The sequence below is a fragment of the Cyprinus carpio genome, chromosome B7 (genome assembly GCF_018340385.1).
Source record: "Cyprinus carpio isolate SPL01 chromosome B7, ASM1834038v1, whole genome shotgun sequence".
In the NCBI taxonomy this organism is placed as follows: Eukaryota; Metazoa; Chordata; class Actinopteri; order Cypriniformes; family Cyprinidae; genus Cyprinus; species Cyprinus carpio.
Window position 1 is genome coordinate 37349466 of NC_056603.1, and position 20991 is coordinate 37370456.

Consider the following 20991-nt stretch of genomic DNA (forward strand, 5'->3'; position numbering starts at 1 on the left):
AGCCGGGCTCACACTTAAGGATTTTTGGCTGGATATTGCTGTAGTGGACAAATTTCCACAGTTTGCGACAAAACCCCCGGATCGTGACCAAATCAGTGCTCGTTGCGGTCACCGAAGCTCGTTAAGTATGAGCAGATCAGCAACTTAATCCGAACCTTTCTCGAGCTATCACAGACGCTATGATATTTTCAAATCTGTTTGATATTATCGCCACGTGATCTCATAATGTTAGGGACACAATGACAAGTGGAACTAATCCAGCCAATCACAGTGCCGATGGTATAAACACTCTTATCATGCATCTCTACGAACCGAAAACAAAAGCCCAATCTTCATCAAATCAACTAACTAGAAATAAATTTAAAAAATCCATATATTTTGTGTATAGAATACCACGTTTCATTGTACTGTTTAATTACCTCCAACTCTTTTTGCAGTAGGCTACTGACAGTCCACGTCTTCCAAGCCATTGTTTCTGCCATATTCTCTTATGTCGTGGTTTCTTCTTTCTTTTGGATAAAATAACTGCACAGACCAATTGAAAGGCAAGTTGATCATCCATGCTTGAAGAAATGGCCTATAATTTCTTGTGAGAATTTATGTGAGAAAATGTATTTTCGCTGATGGTCGGGAACACCTCTTCACTGAATGTTTTGTAGAGTGTGCACCTCGTTAGCGTTGTGTTGTGTAGTATACATGCTGCTATCACAAGACAACAACATATGAGAATAAATCTTGTTGCATAGTGCGAGCAACACAGAGAGTCTTTCAAACCTGTAGTGTGAACTCGGCTTGAGACAACTTTTTTTTTTTTTTGCTTTAGAAATAATATTCTAATTTAAAAACTTAACTTTGTTCACCATGGTACAATAAAAGTATCATAAAGTAACAGTAATACCATGATATTTTGATATAGTGACCAGCATTTACACACATTAGAAATGTCTGAATGTCAATGCATTAGCAAAGAAAGTTACAACTGCAAACAAATACAGCATTTTTGAAGCAAGTTTTAAGTTGTTTTTTTGTACTCAAGAAGATTTTAGGGAATGTTTAGAGTGAGTTAACATAGGTGTAAAGGGGAAGTTCATCACACAACCATAAAACATTTCATTTTGAACAGTATATATATTGTTAATATTTTAAAATGGAATAAACTTTCATTTGAAATTTTTTTTGTGATGTTTTGTAAAATGTGTTTATCATACTTAAAGGGGACGTGTGACTTTACTAAAAAGAACATTATTTTGTGTATTTGGTGTAATGCAATGTGTTGATTCAGTTTAAAGTTAAAAAACACATTATTTTCCATATACTGTACTGTACATTGTTGTTGCTCCTCTATGCCCCACCTTTCTGAAACGTGTCGATTTTTACAAAGCTCATCGTTCTGAAAAGTGAGGTGTGCTCTCCAGCTATCCAGTGCATTGTGATTGGCCAGATACCTCAAGTGTGTGATGGAAATGTTGCACCCCTTACCATACTGTGATGCTGTGTGTCCCAGCTCGACAAGACAAAAACAATAAAACCCATTACAAACGAGGCATTTGTTGCATCTAGTGGGGACATAATTACTGATTATAATGACTTATACTGTCTTTTTACGCGTTGCATATCATGCCGTGTAAACATAAAACCATACCTGTATTTAACAGAAACAAGTGCTACCCTACACTGCTCAAAACTTGCGTTTGAATCATCAGTGTCAAATTATTTTAATATGAAAACGTACTTACAGGCTGTGAGTCAGAAGCCATACTGTCCTTGCAAACATTTCGGCAGTGTTATGCAAATTTTCCCACACATGTGGGGGCGTGTTTAAATGAGACGTTTTAGGAGGGCGTGGACAAGTCTTAACTTTTATAAAGAATATCTCTTTGGGTTTGAGACTTTAGTCTTTGCAACTTTAGGGATCTTATCTATGCACGAACAGCTTGTAACTTGAAATTTAAATTGCATCATATGACCCTTTAATGATCTGGCTATAGCTTACTGGAGAGTGTGATTATAAGTAACTAATGGCATAAACATTAGTCATTTTCTCACACAGAAGACTTGGAACATAATGTCAAATAGACCACTTTTATAATACTATTATGGTGCTTTTGCATGTTTTTTAAAGCTTGAAAAATGTATCCTGTAAGTGATACAACATTGGAAAGACATGATGGTGACAGGACACTTTTTTTGGAAAGAAGAAGAGTGACAAAAACACTTAGAAAGAAGTGAGTAGATGTTATATCAACAACACAAAATGCATAGAAGGTGAAAATATATATTAACCTGCATCAGTCAGGATGAGTCTGTGGGCTGTAATACGGACAATTCAGCAAACACTGGTGTCCATATGACATGCGATGTCCCCGTCCACAACCAAATAATCTGCCTTAAATTAATAGGGTTCAGTGCTTACAGTGATTAGATTAATTCCGCTAGCATTTTCTAAACCTGTATTAATCCCTGTAATCCTCAGCAGTTTCACTGCCAAGTGCTTTAATCCTTCAGCCACCAAGTGAGAAAAATACGAAAGTAGCTGTGCAGATTTACAATTCGGTTCTGTCCATCACTCCAACATTCATCTTTCACGTCCGTCCAGACAGGTACAAATAGAGGCCCTTGAAATCCTTGCAAGGCTCTTGCAGAAAGCAAGGATCTCTGTTTTCTGGCTGAAGGACACATTGAGGAGATCCCAAAGGTTCAAGCTAATCAAGTTGTGTGTCCGACTGCGAGTGGTAAGAGATCCCATATCAGTATTAGCATAAAACAACAGCCAGCACCTCATGTGTACAACCTGTACATTGCTGCAATTTCACCACAGCAAATAATGTGTAATACACTAGAGGTTAATGCTGAATAAAAATTGCTCATGCAGATTAAAAAGGATGTAATGTTACTGAGATGAGCAGTGCATGGTTAATGTGAGAACTGACTCTGATATCCTGTTCACACCCAAAGGATGAAAATATATACACAACATTTTCATTTTGGAATTTACTCACCTTCCTTTACAAAACAGAAAACTGACTCTACACCAACAAAAAAGGACCATGCAATAATATGTTTTACAGACATGCACCATTTCAGGTACCTTGAAGTAACATACAGTAATGGCACAAGATCATGGTGATCATTCTGTTCTATGGTATGACCATTTGATACCATTACTGGACCACATTTCATTGAGTAAATCTGCCAGTAGATGGAGCTCTTCCAAGTGAATGTTTCCAGAGCATATCTGAAAATGTTGCATTTTTCAGTGGCAGTTGAATGAACAGATTTTTGTCACATTACTTCTGTCAAGTCATTCATTTTTATGTCAAAACTACAACAAAAAAGTCTTTTGAAATATATTCTAAAAATAATTTAAAGAGAATATTTAAAATACATGAATGCTGGCTGCTAGCAATGGAACCAGTTATATTTTGATATAGTATTTGGAAGCCTGTGATAAATTATGCCACTTGGCAGACATCATTATAGACCAAGTGTGTGAGCAGAGACGGTTGGCACAATGTAACATCCCCATGGGAATGTTTGGCACAAAGGCCCAACATAACTTTAGTCTTTAATTAACAAACTATGAAATATGAATTTGTGACATTGAATGTGTTTGTTTTTACCCAAGAACTCGAGCATTTGCAACTAGCTGGATGCCTTAATGTTTGTTGTTAATATATTTATTTAGCCAGTTGTTTCTAACGTTTGTTCCTCCTTAATGTTGTTTATTTATTTAGTCAGTTATTTTAAGTGAAGTTTCAAGTTAAGCTTGACAAGTATAAGCTATGCAATATTAACAAAAGGTTTAAAAACAGGTTGCCAGATCAAGGATCAGGTAGATCCTTATGTGTGGTATTTCAAAGATATGGGTTTGAATGTAAACTAAAGCGTTCAAAAAAAGCCAATAAAATGACTTCAAATAGTGTTCAAGATGGAAAGAAAGGTTTAAAACCATTCCAGGCTTTTGCTGTGGCCACGTGAGATGAATCCTGATCTCTCTGGGATCCAGTTCCGGTTTTCTCAGGGTCCGATCTGGATTCCTGCTGTTCTCTCTCTCTCTGGGATCAGTGAAAAATATCTCCAACCGTCCAGACTGGCTTTCTCTCTCTCTCTCTCTCTCTCTCTCTCTCTTCACCTTTACACATTATGTCTGCACTGACGCCTCTCATTTCGCTCCTGTCCAGCTCGGCGTTGGTTTAATCTCGGAAATATGGATTGACTTTGATTTTACTCGGTCGCCTGTTGAAGTTTTAAAGCGCATTTCTCGGGCTGATCGTGCCTCTGCTCAGAGAGCTTCATGTTTCCCTCGGCAACTTTCGGAAGTAACTCGTTCCGGATGTGTTCACACTGTTGAACTGATCCGTGCGCGCGATCAGACGGATTTTAAATACGGATCGAGTTCGAGGCTTTTCACACTTCTTTTATTTGTGTTTAAAGTGATGGCGGAGCGGGGAGCCCGGCTGCTCCTCTCTCTTTTCTGCCTCACGATCACAGTTTCACATGCTGTAAAAGGTAAGATTCATGTGCATTAAAACTTTCTGTAGTGCGACCCGCCGTCTGTTCGTGTAAATGTGTGAAAATTATGTAAAACTATGTGTGACTAACATTTAATAACTTATACAGCTATTACAAAATCAAGGATTTTGTGCAGTTCATCGAACACGCTCTGTTCAGACATACTCATAAATCAAAACAAAGGTGTACTATCGCTTTTTAATCTCTATGTTTGCCCTGAAAAGGCTCATTAACTGCAAAGGTGTGATCTGCATTAACACCTTCACATTTTCACCTGAACAGAAAACCCCATTCCTTTCTTAAATAATGAGTCGCCAAAACCGGCCTCATGGAAAATAAGTAAATTAAGTCTCGTTAATTATAGGCTAATAACCTCATGTCTGTGGAAATCAGTGCTTTTCACGCACTGCTGGAGTGTCATATAGCGATTAGACACCGTCTCTGTAAGAAGTCGTAGATCTTTTGCATCATACCTTGCCACAACAACAACAAAAAAGGTTAATCCATGATATATATATATATATATATATATATTGTACAGAGGGGATAAGTCGAATAAGATATTTGCTGGAAGAAAATGAGAAATATGTTTTGGGAAGAACATATACACTATTTATTTTGGTGGCTGTGCAATTCTGGGTTGAAGAGTGAAAGTGAATTACTTTGCTCTGCTTAAAAAACCGAAAAGAATATACCTGGGACAAAAACCATTGCTTACATACAATATTTACACTGAAAAGAAAGCACTGAAGGGATACCTGAAAAAGGTGCATTTATACAGATTGGTTCATGCTGCACATAGGCAACATATGTATTGTATTTGCACTGATCATAATTTCTAAAACATTCCTTTTATAAATAGGAAGTTGTGAATAACTGTTATTAATAATTAAATATAAACTCTGACATGACAATAACAAAGTTAAAGATTGCATTCCATTTACAAAGAGCCAATGCAGCAACAGAGGTGCCTCTGATACAGGGACTGAGCTGGGTCAGAGCTGCCATATTTTATTTTTTAGTACTGTTTTATGTGCCATTGCATTACATTCTGGCACAGAATATGGATCCAGTATAGCGCAGCCTTAACTCAGCTGTGTAAATATGCCTTTAGAGCAAGGTGATTGTGATTTTGCTTCAGAGCAATTGAATCTATCAATATTTTGTTAGTTAGAGCATTCATAATGTTTGTTCAAATTGAATATGAAAAGGCTCATCTTTAATTTGTGTGATGCATCATTTAACTCTTTCATTAGTATTGGCAACATGCTTTCGCTAGTTTGGATCCGTGAGCTTGTTTATTAGGATAACGTACGTGAGAGCAGGCCGTAGTGGAGTTTGCGGCTGGGCTGTCTTGCGTGCGGAGGCTGATGAAAGCTGCTCTGCTGCATGAAAAGCAATGTGCTGTGGTAAAAAATCACAGGCTTTGCTGGAGATCAATACAAAAGAGAGGAATGGGGGGCTGGGTGGAATGGGCAGACTCTGTCTGGAAAGTAATAAAACCAGGAGATTAAGGGGGGAACAGGGAGTTCCTTTGGGAGTTTTGATTGATTCCAGAGAATTGGACCTACATGCAGAGAGTGAGTTTCAAGTTACTAATTGTGGGGTCCCCTTCCGAAAATATGTGTTTATTTGAAACACGTTTTTTTGAGGTCCTGAAGCACACATATGTGAATCAAAAGCAGTTTTGAAAGTTCAGGTGACCTATCGCTGATAACAGCATTCCAACTCTTCATTGTGCTGGAAAGGAAATGGGCATGTCTTCATCTGAGAGTTTTTTTGTGTTTTTTTTTTTTTAAGTTGTCATTGCATCCTTTTAACATCCCATCTTATCTGCATAATCCTGCTGGGAGTGAATTGTGTGCTGATGGCTTCCCTGTGGACAATGTAAACATCATGTTAAACTGTATAAACAACCCCACAACCTTGTCTGCAACCACTCAGTGCTGTAAGCGATCTGCTTCCTTCGCAGAGGCCTTCATTGCACACACCTAAGCAGGACCTCAACAAAAGGACAGTGTTATTCTTACAATGTGTATTTTTTTTTTTTTTAAATTTATTCCTGGTTATTATTTAAATAATATTTATATATATATATATATATATATATATATTTTTTTTTTAAGAAAAAAGGTACCATGGCAACACAATGTTGTTTGCTATTTAAACTTAATTATTCCATACAATGGCATCCTTCTAATGGCATCACTGGACTATGGTACCAGCAAAGAGCATTTTAGTAAAAGCTGTGTTGTATTTAGCTTATTTTCAGAATGTAGAGAGATATCTTTTTATCATAGATAAATGGATGCCTTTTCTAGTAATATCCCGTCAGTGCAATAGCCTTTTTGGCCATATAGCTGTGCGTTGTTGTGCATTATTATCATTATCCAAAGTCCTCATTACTGTTGCAGCTGCATGTTTTCAGATGTCAGGGAACAAAGAAGATCAATATCACAGTAACAAATTAAGTATTGTCAGCAATTGAATCTTGCTGGAAATAGGGCATCACAATAAGCTCCAGCTGAGAGATCTAGCCTTCAGTATTTTTTATTAATTTAGATGGACAGTGGGCCCTTGGCTAATTGCCTAATGTGCAAATGAAGGGTTGATAGTAGCATGTAAATGGATTATGACTGATGGAGTTATTTGTTTATTGCACTAGCGGCAAAAGTGCTGGTTAATAATTTGACCTGATATTTGTCAACATATAATTTGGGGTTCTTTGTGAGGAAATCAAACCCTTTCATTGTCCTTGTACTAAGCGATATGGCATTGTGTTGGTGTGTTTGGGAGGGTGTGTACTTGTGTGTATTTTTTCATACTATGTTACGCCAAATTGATTTGGATTTAAAATAAATGGAATTGAATGGATGACCTACTACATTCACCAAAATGAGGATACAACCAGAGCACACTTCCCAGACTGTATCCCAGAATGCAATGCATTAAACTTTTCCCGCTATCACACATGATACATGGATAGTCAATATCATCTCTGTTTCTTGATTTGCCAGTAGATCAGACAACAAAAATGACTCAGATTTGGAGTGTAAATTGTCTTATTTTGTTTCAATGACAGAATGTAAGTCGTGGTTTCAAACATGCCACATAGATCATATGGCAACAATTCAGCATACTGCAGTTTGAAATGTTCAATGTTGCATGCTGTTTCAATTATTATTTAAAAAAAATAGCACAGTATGTAGTGCACAGTGTGTAGTAAGTGGTACATTGGCTCAAGTATTCCATTCCAAGCTTGCCTTTACTAGATTGGCTGTGCCAGGAAGCCTTAACATCAATACTTACACCAGCATTTCTTTTTTGGTGGTCTCTAAATTGAGGTATGAATGGTTAGAGCTACTTGTGAAAATCTGAGTCCAATTATTGAAATGGTGAGCTTCGGCTGTATAAGATTATTGGAAAGATTTCTGACGATCCAAACCAAACCTGCTCAATTCTGCACTATTACCATCAGTAGTGTATCATTATGTTTCTGAGTGCACTATTTTAGTGTAGCATTTGAGAAAATGACCAGTCTACGCAAATACACATGAGTTAGTGTACGACTTTTTGTTGTTGTTGAAGGAATTCCGATGAAATGGTCAAGCCTACGGAACGTTTGGTGGTCAACACCCTCATTTGGGATCTGAGTGGTGGCAGTTCCCAGTGGATCTCTGTTTGCGGGTGAATTCTTGCTGCCGTGTCTCTTGCCAGCCTCAGCAGCTGGAGAAGATTATGATGCATGTGTGATATGAATGCTTGTACTTGGTGAAGTGAAGCAAAATTCAACTAGAGGTTCTGATTAGAGTTCTTAGAATGTAACTCGTCCTGCATCAGTTGTTTTGCAGATGCAAATCATAATCCAGTCTTGGGATATATATTGGCTTATATATTACTCTGCATCAGCCAGAATTTTACATCACTTAACTTGGTAAGTACACCACTTAACTTAACTTGAATGAGGACCCAAGTTGTATGTAGGGCCAAGAATCTTAGTTTGTTATGCAACAAAGATGTACTAAAAACTGAAAAGGTATGGCTTTGGGTTTTTGAAAAGTTGTGCATACAGACGACAATGTTGTGAAAACGTTCTGTGAACACACAGATTCACGAAAATTACTAAAAATGTTGTATTAAGCATGCCAGGCCAGCAATTGGCGATGTCGCCTTGTAAAGAAACACTACGTGGCTGCCAACGACACGTAATACACATGCAAATAACGTCATTTTCACAAATTTGCGTTTTTGTAGTTGACAAGACAATATTTTTTTTTAACTTGCCCTTTGAAACCCGCTTTTTAAAAGCAAACACAACTTGGTTTTCTTTAGTAAATTAAAATTGATTCTGTATTGTGCATGATTTTTCCGCAACTTCCCGGGTTCTGTTCTGCATATTTCACAGTCAGCACCGAACCGATGATCCCAAATGCTGAACTAGAGCAAATAAGAGCTCTCAATTGAGAACCTTTTTTCCATGTGCAAAACTGCCATGTGGTCTTTTCTCTGCTCAGTCCAAATAAAACCCATTTATTGCTGACCCAGTTAGTTTGGAATGTGTAGATTTTGTTCTTCTTTCCGACAGCTTGGTTGCTCGCATGCACTACCATATTAATTAGTACTTTTCTCTCTCCATCTTCCTGTGCTGATAGTTGAGCTGTCATAAAATGGGGTCTGCTTTCTTTATAGCCTGTTGTGTAGCATTTCACCTAATCACAAAAATCTGAAAGGACCAGTCATTACAGTCTCCCCCACACACCTGCTGAATATGCTGACAAGTGAACTTGTTCTGTATTTCCTCAGATTCGGTTCCCTGTTCTCAGCAGTAAATGTTATATGTGAGTAACGACAGCATGAACTGATATCTGTGCCAAGCGTCCCGGCAGACTAAAGCTGTGAAATCATTGAAGGTGATTGAAGCACCCTGTTGTAGTTGCACATTGCTTGAACGCTGATGACGGGCACTGCGGGGGCCCTTCCCTCACGGCTCTGTAAAAAGGCCTCAGTGTGGCAGAGAGCTGTAGTCTGTAGATGTATCACTGAAGATGGATTGTGAATAAGCTCAGTGCCAGTCTGCCTAAACTCAGCTTGTTGCTCTTGGCAGCTCAAGACGTGCTTAAGATCTTCTCGACACGCCATCCTGAGGTTGGCTTTTGGTTTATCGCAAACGTCCGGAAAGGGCTTGTCATACCTGCCTGCTCAAAGCAAACACTCCTCCTTTTGCTTAACCAAGGAAGCGTGGAAAATGGAACACTGTGACTCGAAATTTAAACAGTGCAGTATTTGCTGATTTTTTTATGCAAATTAGTAACCTGAATTTTCCAGTTGCCACTAATCATTAAAGGTGTAGTTTCACCTGAAAATTGACATTTTAATATATTTTACTGTGACAAAGTTATAAAATCCATACATCTTCTTTGGTTCTGCCAGAGACAAAATTGGAAAATTTGAATAATATATTGATTGATCTTTTTTCATATTACAATGAATGTGAAGTGGAGCTGCAAGCTTTGAAAAAGAACGACATAGGAGTGAATAAATGGTGGAATATTCTCAGGATATTATTTGACAAATAAAGGCAGGACGTGTCAAGAGTTCCCCTTAAAGGAATGGTTTCTTAAGATGCTTTTCTGAATATATCTGTTACAATGCATGTTAGTTATGTATTTCATAATTGAAATGTTTACAGAACCTCTGTTTTTGTTAAGCCTAGTTTACATCATATGCTGTGAATACTGTATCTTGACTGAAATGAGTCTTTAAAAGAGGTCAGGTGAATACAGTTGCTTTTGTGATTGTGAGGATATGCTCTTTATTCTCTTTATAAGTCCTCAAGAAGGCCAGGAAGAGCTGTGCTTTACTTAACTTTTATGGTGTTTCACATCATGCTCAAATGAATGTAGATTTATACATTTTCTAGGTATGTATTGTTATGGTGTTGGACAGTTTGTGCAGTTGTTTCCATTCATAACTTGTAGATGGTCTTGCAGCTGCAGGGCTTGCAAGATGAGATATGAAGAATTTCCTCCTGATGGTTAGGATCAGCGGGAATGATGGAAACCAGCTGCTCTGGGTCCCTGACCTCAAGAATTGACCTCTGACCCTATGATGGATAAATGCAACTAGAGAAAAAACAGCCAGGGTAAGAAGATAAAGTCAGAAAAGCACCTGCAGAGTAGGCCTGACATTCCAGCACTGGACCCTTGGACATGTGTCACATGATCCCACCGACTGAGTTTGTATGGAAGGGGGCATCATTAAAGGGAGGCCAGCTGTTACTGTAGATGCCTAATGAGCTGTTTTATGGAAAAGACTTGATGAAAATGCATATTTGACCTGCTACCTGTGGAATGAGTATGCCTACATGGAACCTGCGCCGACAGAAAATCCACAGAAAGCTTCACAGGTTTCCAGAGAATGCTAATTTCACAAAAGTTCTTTGAATTACAAAAATATTCAGTCTAACTATTTGATTATTTTTTTCCCTTTTATCCAACATTTTATTAGTGATTCAAAAGTAATTTTCTTTTGAAGTTCTAAACACTCTGAGTACACTAGTAACTTTCAGCTACTATTAAGAGTTTGGTATTCTGAGCAGTTTAACACATTTCCCCATTTAAATTCATTCTGCAGAATTCTTTATGCAGATTGCATGTGGGCCTCGAAATAAGTAATTGCTGCTACAGGCCTATGCAAATGTGCCCCTTTTCACTTAGGTACACGAAAATGAAGCAAATTAGCTGGGGGACGACCGGCATTTAATATTTGACTAGATTAAAGAAGGCTTTTTTTTCAGAAGCAGAGGATTATTTTTATCAAAGGTACACAAATAATATTTTTCTTGTTTCTGTTTTCTCTCACCTTATAATAAGGTTTGATATTGGTAATTGGACAATTTTGGAAGAGATGGCCCATTATGTTCATCAAAAAGCAATTACAGGAAGCCACTATCCCGGGATCTTTTTACGTATGGTAATTAAACAAAATACTACTTTTATCTTCCATTTCTCACCTCTAGACACTTACACAATGGCCCCACTTCAACTGAATTAGCCTAAGCAGAATCATGTACACAATAACTTGATGATTGGATAATTAGCAGTTGCAATCAGATGATATCACAGTCATTACCCTTTACATCTTTTCTGGGGCAAAATAGACAATTTTTTTTCTATAGCTAGTATGGTTTCACTGAGGAATTCCCAAAAGAAGATAAACCTTCACTGGGCAGTGGACCGGGCCGACCCACCCATACCAGCCCACTCAGAGCCTTACTGCTGCTGCCTGCATTCCCAGCATGGCTGGGCCAGTAATTTACAGTCAGGGTGGTGTCGCACATTGCTTGCCGAAAAGAGGGGGGTCAGGGGTTCAATTGCTCCCCCTGGGTAAGGCCTTAGATACATAGAGACTGCACAGCTGCCCCACGCTGACTACAGTGGTAATTAATTTCTAATGAGGGTTGGACCACTCGCTTATGCCAGCTTGCATTGAGCCCACAGGCTCCAGACATATTCTTCTATGCCCCATTTATTTAAAGAGTGTGTAATATTCTCCAGTAGGTCAAAAGTTCCATTCCGCTTTATGATGTCGACTCTCCTCGTGTAATTTCTCCTAGTAGCTTTTCAACACTTTTATTTTGATTAGATCGCAATATGGCGATATGAAAAAGATTTGTCTTTTCAGTCCTATGTAAGATTAAATGAAGTTTTTTTGCACTCTTGGTTCTAGTTCAATAAACTCATCCCCATTCAATTCATTTTTTATATTACTCTCTTTCTTTCTCGTTCATTGCTCTTAGAGGAAGCACGCCTTCAGTGCATTCAATCGCTTTTAATTAAAGTAGGTGACTTGTGGCATTGTGGTTTTGGGTCAGTGCTGAAGCGGCTTGTATTGATAATTTCCTGAAAGGAAACTGTACTGTGAAATACAGGAAGCCATTAGGAAGTGTGGGCCTCTCATCTATCTGCAGCCAGCAAACAGTGTCCAGCGCCTTGTGTAAGCACTATAGATGAGCTTTAGTGCTCATGAAGATAATTTTGTTGTGAAATTAACAAAACCAAGAGAAAAACACCATTCTGATTTCAATCAGCCTGTGTTACAAATAATTGAATTATCTGAGGCAAAATAGAGTTGATGTTTTGGTTATTTGTTTTTTTCATTAGTAAAATATGAATGTTTATCTGAATAAACAATATTAATATGTAGTTGCTAAGGTGCTCTAAATTGTTGTTCTTGCATTATTGTGCAGTTATTGTCCTGCATGGTTGCTGGTAGTAATGCGACAACCAAAAATATTTGGCTAAAGCAGCAAAAGAGAAAGGTTTTTGTTCGAAATAGTTTTGGAGGGCCTAAAACATTGATTGAAATTTGCTGAACTGTAGAACTGTGCTACAATTGGTTCGGTGGTACATAATTTGGTTTTCAACCAAATGAATGCTTCGGTTTAATAAAAAAATAATTTTGGTGCATCACTAGATGCTATGGTGTTAATAATTGGTTTCCTACTGGTCCAAGTCACAAGTTCTCTTTGAAGATGTTTGCATAAATTGTAAGTTAAATTGTTTAGAAAAGAAACAACACAGCTCTAAGTTTAAGATATTGGTTTAATTTCATGTACGTTCAAAATTGGTATGACCAAAATTTTAAGGTATAAGCAATGGTAACAGTAATGCTTGTAAATTATAAATACTGTTTTTGGAAGCACTTAGAATTTTTAAACTTTTAATCATGGTTTTCAATATTCAGGGGTTACTCTTTGAAATTTGTTGATATCATCTCACGAGCTTTTCACTGCAATCATATCTCTTTTTTTGACCAATGTTCAGTTTAGCCTTTTAGCCTTTAGTCTTTCAATGTTTTAGAGAACCAAGAGTCTGTATAATTTAAGTGTACTGGGAGCGATGATCTTTAGAATGAGATTTACCTAATATAAACCTTCGTTCATTTGTAATGCTTTGTTGTGCACAAATTGATTTTGGGTCCTTGACGAGCTCTGGAACTCATTCGGGTCATTGTTATTGAACCCTTGTAACTGAATTACTCAAGGTAAACCTTTCCTAATATAATTTCAAGCTTTGCCGTCCATTTTCATCCGGCGAGTTCTTTCTGCTAATGAACAAGTAAATGTGACTGTTAAGGTTGTGTGTTTCTGTTGCATGGCAAATACAAAAAAATTAATGTTGTCTACTTGCACTTTAGATTTCTTCACCAGAAATGTTATACGGAGCATTGATCATCCATGAAATCACATATCGCCAAACATCACTCTAGAACCTCAGTGGAAAATTGACTAGTAGTTAAGTGGTTATAGAGCTGTGCTGTATTGGGCCCCTGAGAACCTCTGCGATGCCTCGCTACGTCTATCCCGTTGTGCGCTGCTCCTATTTGAATTTCAATCAGCGCTTGATGTGTTGTTATGTGAAGACATGGGGGATGGAGGTGAGCTGGAATATGTGGCGTGACCAACGGAGACTCATTTGAGGCTCATTTGTGTCCGCTTGCGTCCCAGGGGGCACATGCCGTAAACTGCTAGCCGCTGGGCTTGCAAACACGTTTCCAGCTAGCTCGTGGTGATCTCAGACTGGAGGTTGTACAATCAATATTAACCTCCTCCCTGCCTTCTTCTCCTTCTCTGTTGTGTCACGCCATCATGTGCTGTCACATCTACCTCACCTTAGTTTGATATATTGAATTAAATGTGCTGTGGTAGCAGCATTTCGCCTTTAGCCCATGTCATTCACTCCACGGGTGTTCATGAGCATAATTGTCTCCTGGACTCCATTAACCAGGCATATGTTTTATAGGTATTTACCATAACATGTGATTGAATTATTCCGCTCGTGACACCTTGTGTTTCTTACAAATGCATTGCATACTGGGAAATGCTAATTCTGCAGTTTCTCTACCTTTCCATATGGAGCCGAATCTCTTCGGTCTCTGCGGTGATACCAGCTGAGCAGTTTTTTAAATGAGATTGTAGCCGACAGTGTGAAAAAAGACATTTAAGGAGAACGAAAAGGACAAAGCTTGCTTGATGAACAACAAATAATTCATGTTTTTCAGGTAGTAGCTCCACCGAAAGCCACATTTGATCCATTTCTCCTTGCAGCCGACTTCCATTAATAATGGATGCTAGTTTCTCCCCCATCGGAGTCCTGCAGGGCACAGATTCCCCCTCCCAGCCCCCCACATTGCTACACTGTGGTTCCCATCATTGACTATCCCGGTTAGGTTCAGGGCTGAGCTTATACATCATATCGCATTCTGACTTACTCCTATTGTTGGTTTAGCCAAGTGGATCAGGAGGTGTCTGCTTTGTTGTGTTACAAAGCCAACTGCCAAGAGACGACGTTTTAATAGAAATGCTGATCTCTTTTGTTGAGGTCACATTGGACAATGCTTCAGATACCTTCATGCTGTGCTAAAGGAGCCATGTGTGTTTTTTTTATCCTTCTCTTTTAGCAATGGCACAATGCGGAGGGGTCAGGGGCTGCATGAGTGCTAGAGATTTATGGCTAGTTTAGAGTTGAAGAGGAAAGCTGTGAGACATGCCAAGTGTATGATGTAAGAAACTGGCCAGGCTTATTCCCACTGCCACAGCGAATGAAGAAAGTGATGAATCAATGAGGAAAATTAAAGCATGCCTCATGGTGATCTGATTCAGAACTCTGAATCCTGGGGGAAAAGAACAAGGTCATACCAGTTTAAGAGGGTCATGCTGGTATGTGGAATATTATCGCTGGTTTGTTGGAGGTCTGAGACCATGTCTAACTAGCTTAAAGGAATATTCTGGGTTCAATACCAGTTAGGTTTATACAACAGCATTTGTGGCATAGTGCTGATTACCATAAAAGTACATTTCAATTTGTCCAGTTTTCTTTGAAAATGTGAAAGTTGAGGTTACCGTGAAGTACTTACAATGGAAGTAAAAGCATAAATGCAGAGCTTATTATAAAAAGGTTACACTTTACAATAAGGTCCAATTAACATTAACTAGCAATGAGCGATATATTTGTTACAGTATTTATCAGTCAGTATTTTTTGTTAACATTAGTTAACAATAAATGAAATTGTGACTGCTCATTGAGGTCCATTAAATAATATTAACATTTGATTTTAATAATATACTAGTAAATGTAGGGCTGCACAATTAATCAAATTTCTAATTGCGATTACAATTACAGATGCCACAATTAAGTAATCGTTCAATGCGGCAATTAATCGTTCAAAGTTCATTTATGTTATTCTGAGTGCTTAAGATGTGTTTTTTTTCTTTCTACATGCTATTTTAAGGGTTTTTCCCATTATTTAAATTTTAGTTTTAGTATAACATTATAAAACCATTCATATTTTTTACTTTTTCATAATTTAAAGAAGAAACCAATCCAATGTATTTTTGACATTTGAGGCTTAATACTATAGAAAAGCACTAAAAGTTTTTCAGCTAGAGTGTTTTCAGCTTGTTTATTTTCATGTAAAAATACTGCATGCAGTTGCATCAAACAATGGTATAAACATTCAATGTAAATTGTGGTAATCGTAATTAATAATCGGAATTACAATTTCAAGGGAATAATCGACAATTATGATTTTTGTCATAATCTTGCAGCCTTAAGTAAATGTCAAAATTTAAATGAACTGAGATTAATTAATTGCTTTGAAACTATAGGTGCGTTCACGCCATATCGGAATTCCCGTAATTACGAGATTCCAACTTGTAAAAAGTGTTCACGTCCTCATAGAACTCGTAATTACAACATGTGAACTGGGAGTTTTCTGAGAGCAATGACTTGTACCACGTGACCACTGTAGAACGTCACGTGTTGTCATCTTGGAATTACGATAATTACGATATGGCATGAATGCAGCATATTTTTCATTGTTATTTCATGTTAACAGATATAGTTAACTAATGTTTTGTTTTGCTTTTTAACGTAACATAGTGTTTTACAATAATTTGTCTATTAAAGCTGTGCAAATAACACCAGTCTTGGGTTGTTTTAATATTTTTTACATTCTTTTAGGTTTTATGAGGTTGTGATTTCATGGCAACTAAATTGTAAAATCATGTTAACGCATATTGTAAGTATAGACTATTCAATTGAAATTGTGAGTATTTCACCATTTATAAACTGGCTCCATTCATCATTGAATTGAAACAACATTGAACTAAATTAAGCTGAATAATGACGCTATTATCTTCTATAGATCTGCTTTGCAGTTGAATGTGTTTCATAATTTATGAATTTTATAACAAATAACACTGGTATTTTCCAGTTTATTAATGTAAAGCTGCTTCGAAACACTATGTATTAAAGTGATATCTAGTGTTTTGAAAAACATTATGCCACAAATGCTTCTGAAGATCATCTTCCTAGTTGAAACTAGGACTTTCAGGTGGCAGTTCTGCTGATCAACCGTCTAGACCAGCTTGATTTCAGCTAGATTGTTCAGTAGTGAAGAACCACCTTCTCAATCTAATAACACATCCGCCTCATTTGATCACATACCAGCTTTACCCATAATCCTCAGGAGCTCTGCTGCCACTGAAATGGGAGCCATGAGATGTGTATGAGGATATGCTGAGAGGTTTACTGATCCGGTGAGGAGCTAGTCAGTAATATCACGCTGTACAGCAGTGTCTGGATGGATCTGGCATAGTTGAGTGGGCTTCTGGAGAACATATTTCCACTTTTTCCCATTTCTGGCAGTAGCAGAACCTGAGGCTCAATGTTAGGCCAGTGTTCAGATCTCCATCACACCACTACCATTAACACTGTAATTGTTAGAGAAAGAGCTCTTGTGTCTGGATCACATCTCTTCAGTCCCACGCTTTAAAGATCTTCGCCCAAACAGGTGTTTTTCTGCCTGAGTTACATTCTTTTAGGAGCTTATTAAAATGTAGTTGTTAGTGAATGCTGACAGCGCTTGTTAAGTAATGTGTGTAAACAACACCTGCTTGAACTTTGCGAATTATGAGAATTATGAAGGCGCAGTCTACAGAGCATTGATAATTCTTCACTAATTTAACTTCTAGTTTTTCATTATTGGCTGCAGTAAGGCACTGAGCTTTGTGAATCTCATTTTCTTTCATTTGAAATTCAGTTTAAATCTCTTCATTACTTTTCAGTCGTCACAATGTTCGAATTTATTTCCAGGGTGTTTGTCATCCTGAAGGAGATTTCTGCTGTCCATCAGTCTTTCTGTCATCTCATTGATCCCTCTAAGTCATGAATATGTAGAAGAGGCTGCTGAAAAGGAGATGGGAGGAGTTATTGATGTTTGACATTGAGAATGTGCCAAAATAGCACTGGAATCATTTTCTCTCGACACAGAGATTATGAACACTCTGGAGATTTCACCTCCATTTTGTTCACTTGCTTTATTCATTATTACTTTTGGGAATGTAGAAGGTCTTTCTGTCCTTTTGACATTGTATGGTTTTAGGTTTGTGTTTATGTCTTTGAACTCACACATCACTTCAGTGTTATTTTAGTATTATTTATATTTATTCAAGATTTGATTGGTTTTATTATAGTAAAAGTAGACTAACCTTGTTTTTTTTATTTTTAATTATACTCCCAGTGACATGAAGTCAAAAATAATTGTAAGATTGGCATATTATTATATTAATATACTGCATAGATATTATGATTGCACTTACCGTTAACAGTTAACACTGGTAAACCTCAAAAGCTACTCAAAGAATTCTTACCAATCACATTTAGAAGAGAATGTGTGTGGAGCCCCATTCACAGCAGTGCTATTTGCCCGTTGCCATGAAATATGCTAATTGCTTCTGTACAACTGCTGTAAAAGCAAATATTTCAGCTGCACCACAGACGTGAATATTTTTCATAAGCGGCTGGGTTATATTCTATTATGAGAGATGCGCATGAATAGTGTATGAATAATGATTGTACACTACATATCAGATGTCTAAATCTGTGTCTGCTGGAAAAAAAATTATGAAGTTATGAGATGGTATCATAAAAGACAAGGCAGACATTATTATATTAGTTCTCAGATATGAGCATTTCTTCAGGGGTAAACGTGCGTTTTGAGGCTTTTGTTTTGATGCTCTGTGCGTGAAGCATCACTCCTGGAACAAAAATCTGATTCTGATCACAAATGACTCGAGATAGAAATGGAGAAGTGACATCTTTCAACCACTGCTGTGTTCTGAATACATTTCTGCCTAAATTTAGTTGTACTGAGGCTTATTTTGTCTGGTTACTGTCTAGTGATCAAGAAAACAGCCAAAATGTTCCACTTGTTTAAAGAGGGACCTCAGTTATGTAGCTAACTCTCATTCAAACAGCACATAAATGTTCAAAGGGAATCAAAGGAGCCTTATTTTGAGTTGATTTCTATTTCTTATTGTGTGTTGGTGTTGGTCAGTGGCTTGGCAGCATTTTTACTTTTCCAGCAGACTTTTAGCAAGCATGGATGGTTTTTAAAGGGATTGCAAGGGTAAATTATAATCTTTACCCTCTTTAATTAAACGTACCCTGTGTGGTCTTGGATATTTTTACATGTTGAGTTTGAACGTTCTCAGTCTGTTTCATTTCGTCTGACACCTCCCACACTGAGAGTTTGGAAATGTGGTGATAATGTGGATGTTATGCTTAGCTATGAAAAAAAAAATCATGGAAAGACACCACAAGATTTCAAACTGTGGAGAGCGCACAATCCAAGAATTCATTTCGAATGATGACTGTGTGGAACTTGATACAGGGTGTCCACTAGTCCTTAAATGTGTTAAAATGTACTTTAAAAAAGTAACATCATTTATATAATATACACTATAATTAAGATTTTTAAATAATTTTGAAGGAGTCTCCTATGCTCTCCAAGTCTGCATTTATTTGATCAAAAATACAGTAGTACTGTTCTGTATTTTAAAATATAATTTATTCATGTAATGACAAAACTGCATTTTCAGCAGCCTTGAAGTGTCACATGATCCTTCAGAAATCATTCTAATATGCTGATTTGGTGCTCAAGAAACGTTATTATTTTCAATGTTGAAAACAGTTTGTGCTGCTTAATATTTTTAAGGAAAATATGATTCTTTGAATAGAGAACAGCATTTTGTGAAATAGAAATCGCATTTGTCTCAATGTCTTAACTAGTACTTTTAAAAATTATACTTAATCCAAACTTTTGAGTGTATCACAGTTTGCAAATAATAATAATAAAAAAAAACATATAAGCAGCAAAAACTATTTTCAGCACTGATATTACGTATATATATTTTTTTTCCTGAGCTCAGATTAGAATATTGGTTTTCTCAAGGACCATGTGACACTGAAGACTAGAGTAATGGCGTTTGAAAATTCAGCTTTGCATCACAGGACTAAATTACATATTGAAATATATTAAAATAGAAACAGTTCTTTTAAATTGTAATAATCTTTCACCATATCACTGTTGAGACATGCATATACCAAGACACACAGTAAGTCATACTAGTTTGAAATCACATGAGTGGGTAAATGGTGTCAAAAAAAAAAAAAAAAGAAAATATTGATTTGTCAAAAAACAGTTTTGCAGAAAGTGCAAGAAATGGAGACATGAATGGTGATTTTTGCTGCAGTGTTTTAGGCAGACAGTCATTGCTGCCAGTCTGCTCTATTAGGCTTGATATATCACTGATTAAATAAACTGTGAAAAAAACAAGACGAGATGCTGTTGTGCAATGCTTTCCAAGCCAGTCATGTCCTTAGATTTGTTTTGTTGTTGTAGCTGTTTGTTTGTTTTTTGTGCTGTGCAGGACCAATTATTTATCCATACTATGCATAGCCCAAATGTTCATTTCTCTCAATCAATCCTTGATGAATACATGTTCCTCCGTCTCCCGTGGACATCTATTAGCATCTTCTAATGCTGCATCCCTCAATCAGTGTCTGGTTTTCTCCCATTGGAGCAGGAATCCTCCTCCCCCTCACTTTAACTGCCCCTGCCCATGGGACTTCATAAATATCATTTCATCCAGTGGAGCCGCTGACATGGAGCAAAGGGTCGTCATAAATAATTCATCCTTAGTCCTGGCTCCCTGTTTAGGAATTCACACCACAAGATCTTTACTATGCAGGTTTGGAGCAGTCCGTGATCCCAAGACCCCTCTCTCTTACTCTGAGAGAGAGTGTGTGTGTGTGTGAGTGTGTGTGTGTGTGTGTGTGTTCCTCCTCAGGTCCTTTCCAATATTTTATGTACACCTTTGGTCTTTTTACAGAAAAACCCTTGATCTTTGCCATCTTCTTTCTACTGCCTGGCCATGCTTATTTCTTTTTACTTTGCTTGGTACTTGTCTTTTTTGGGGCAATATTTTGTTTAAGGCTAAAATGTAAAATAGACTTGATTTGAAATCTCTCTGTGCCTCAAAAGCGCTGGTTTCAAAGATTTTCTTTCATTACTTATTCACAATCTCTTAAGTCTTTAAGATTCAAATATTTCCCTAGATGGTTTTATACTGTT

General features: G+C 37.3%; 1 pseudogene; it reads left to right on the forward strand.

Annotated features, from left to right (window-relative positions):
- Positions 1-4071: 4071 nt before the first annotated feature.
- LOC109047154 overlaps positions 4072-20991 on the forward strand; it is a 159263-nt pseudogene continuing 142343 nt past the window's right edge.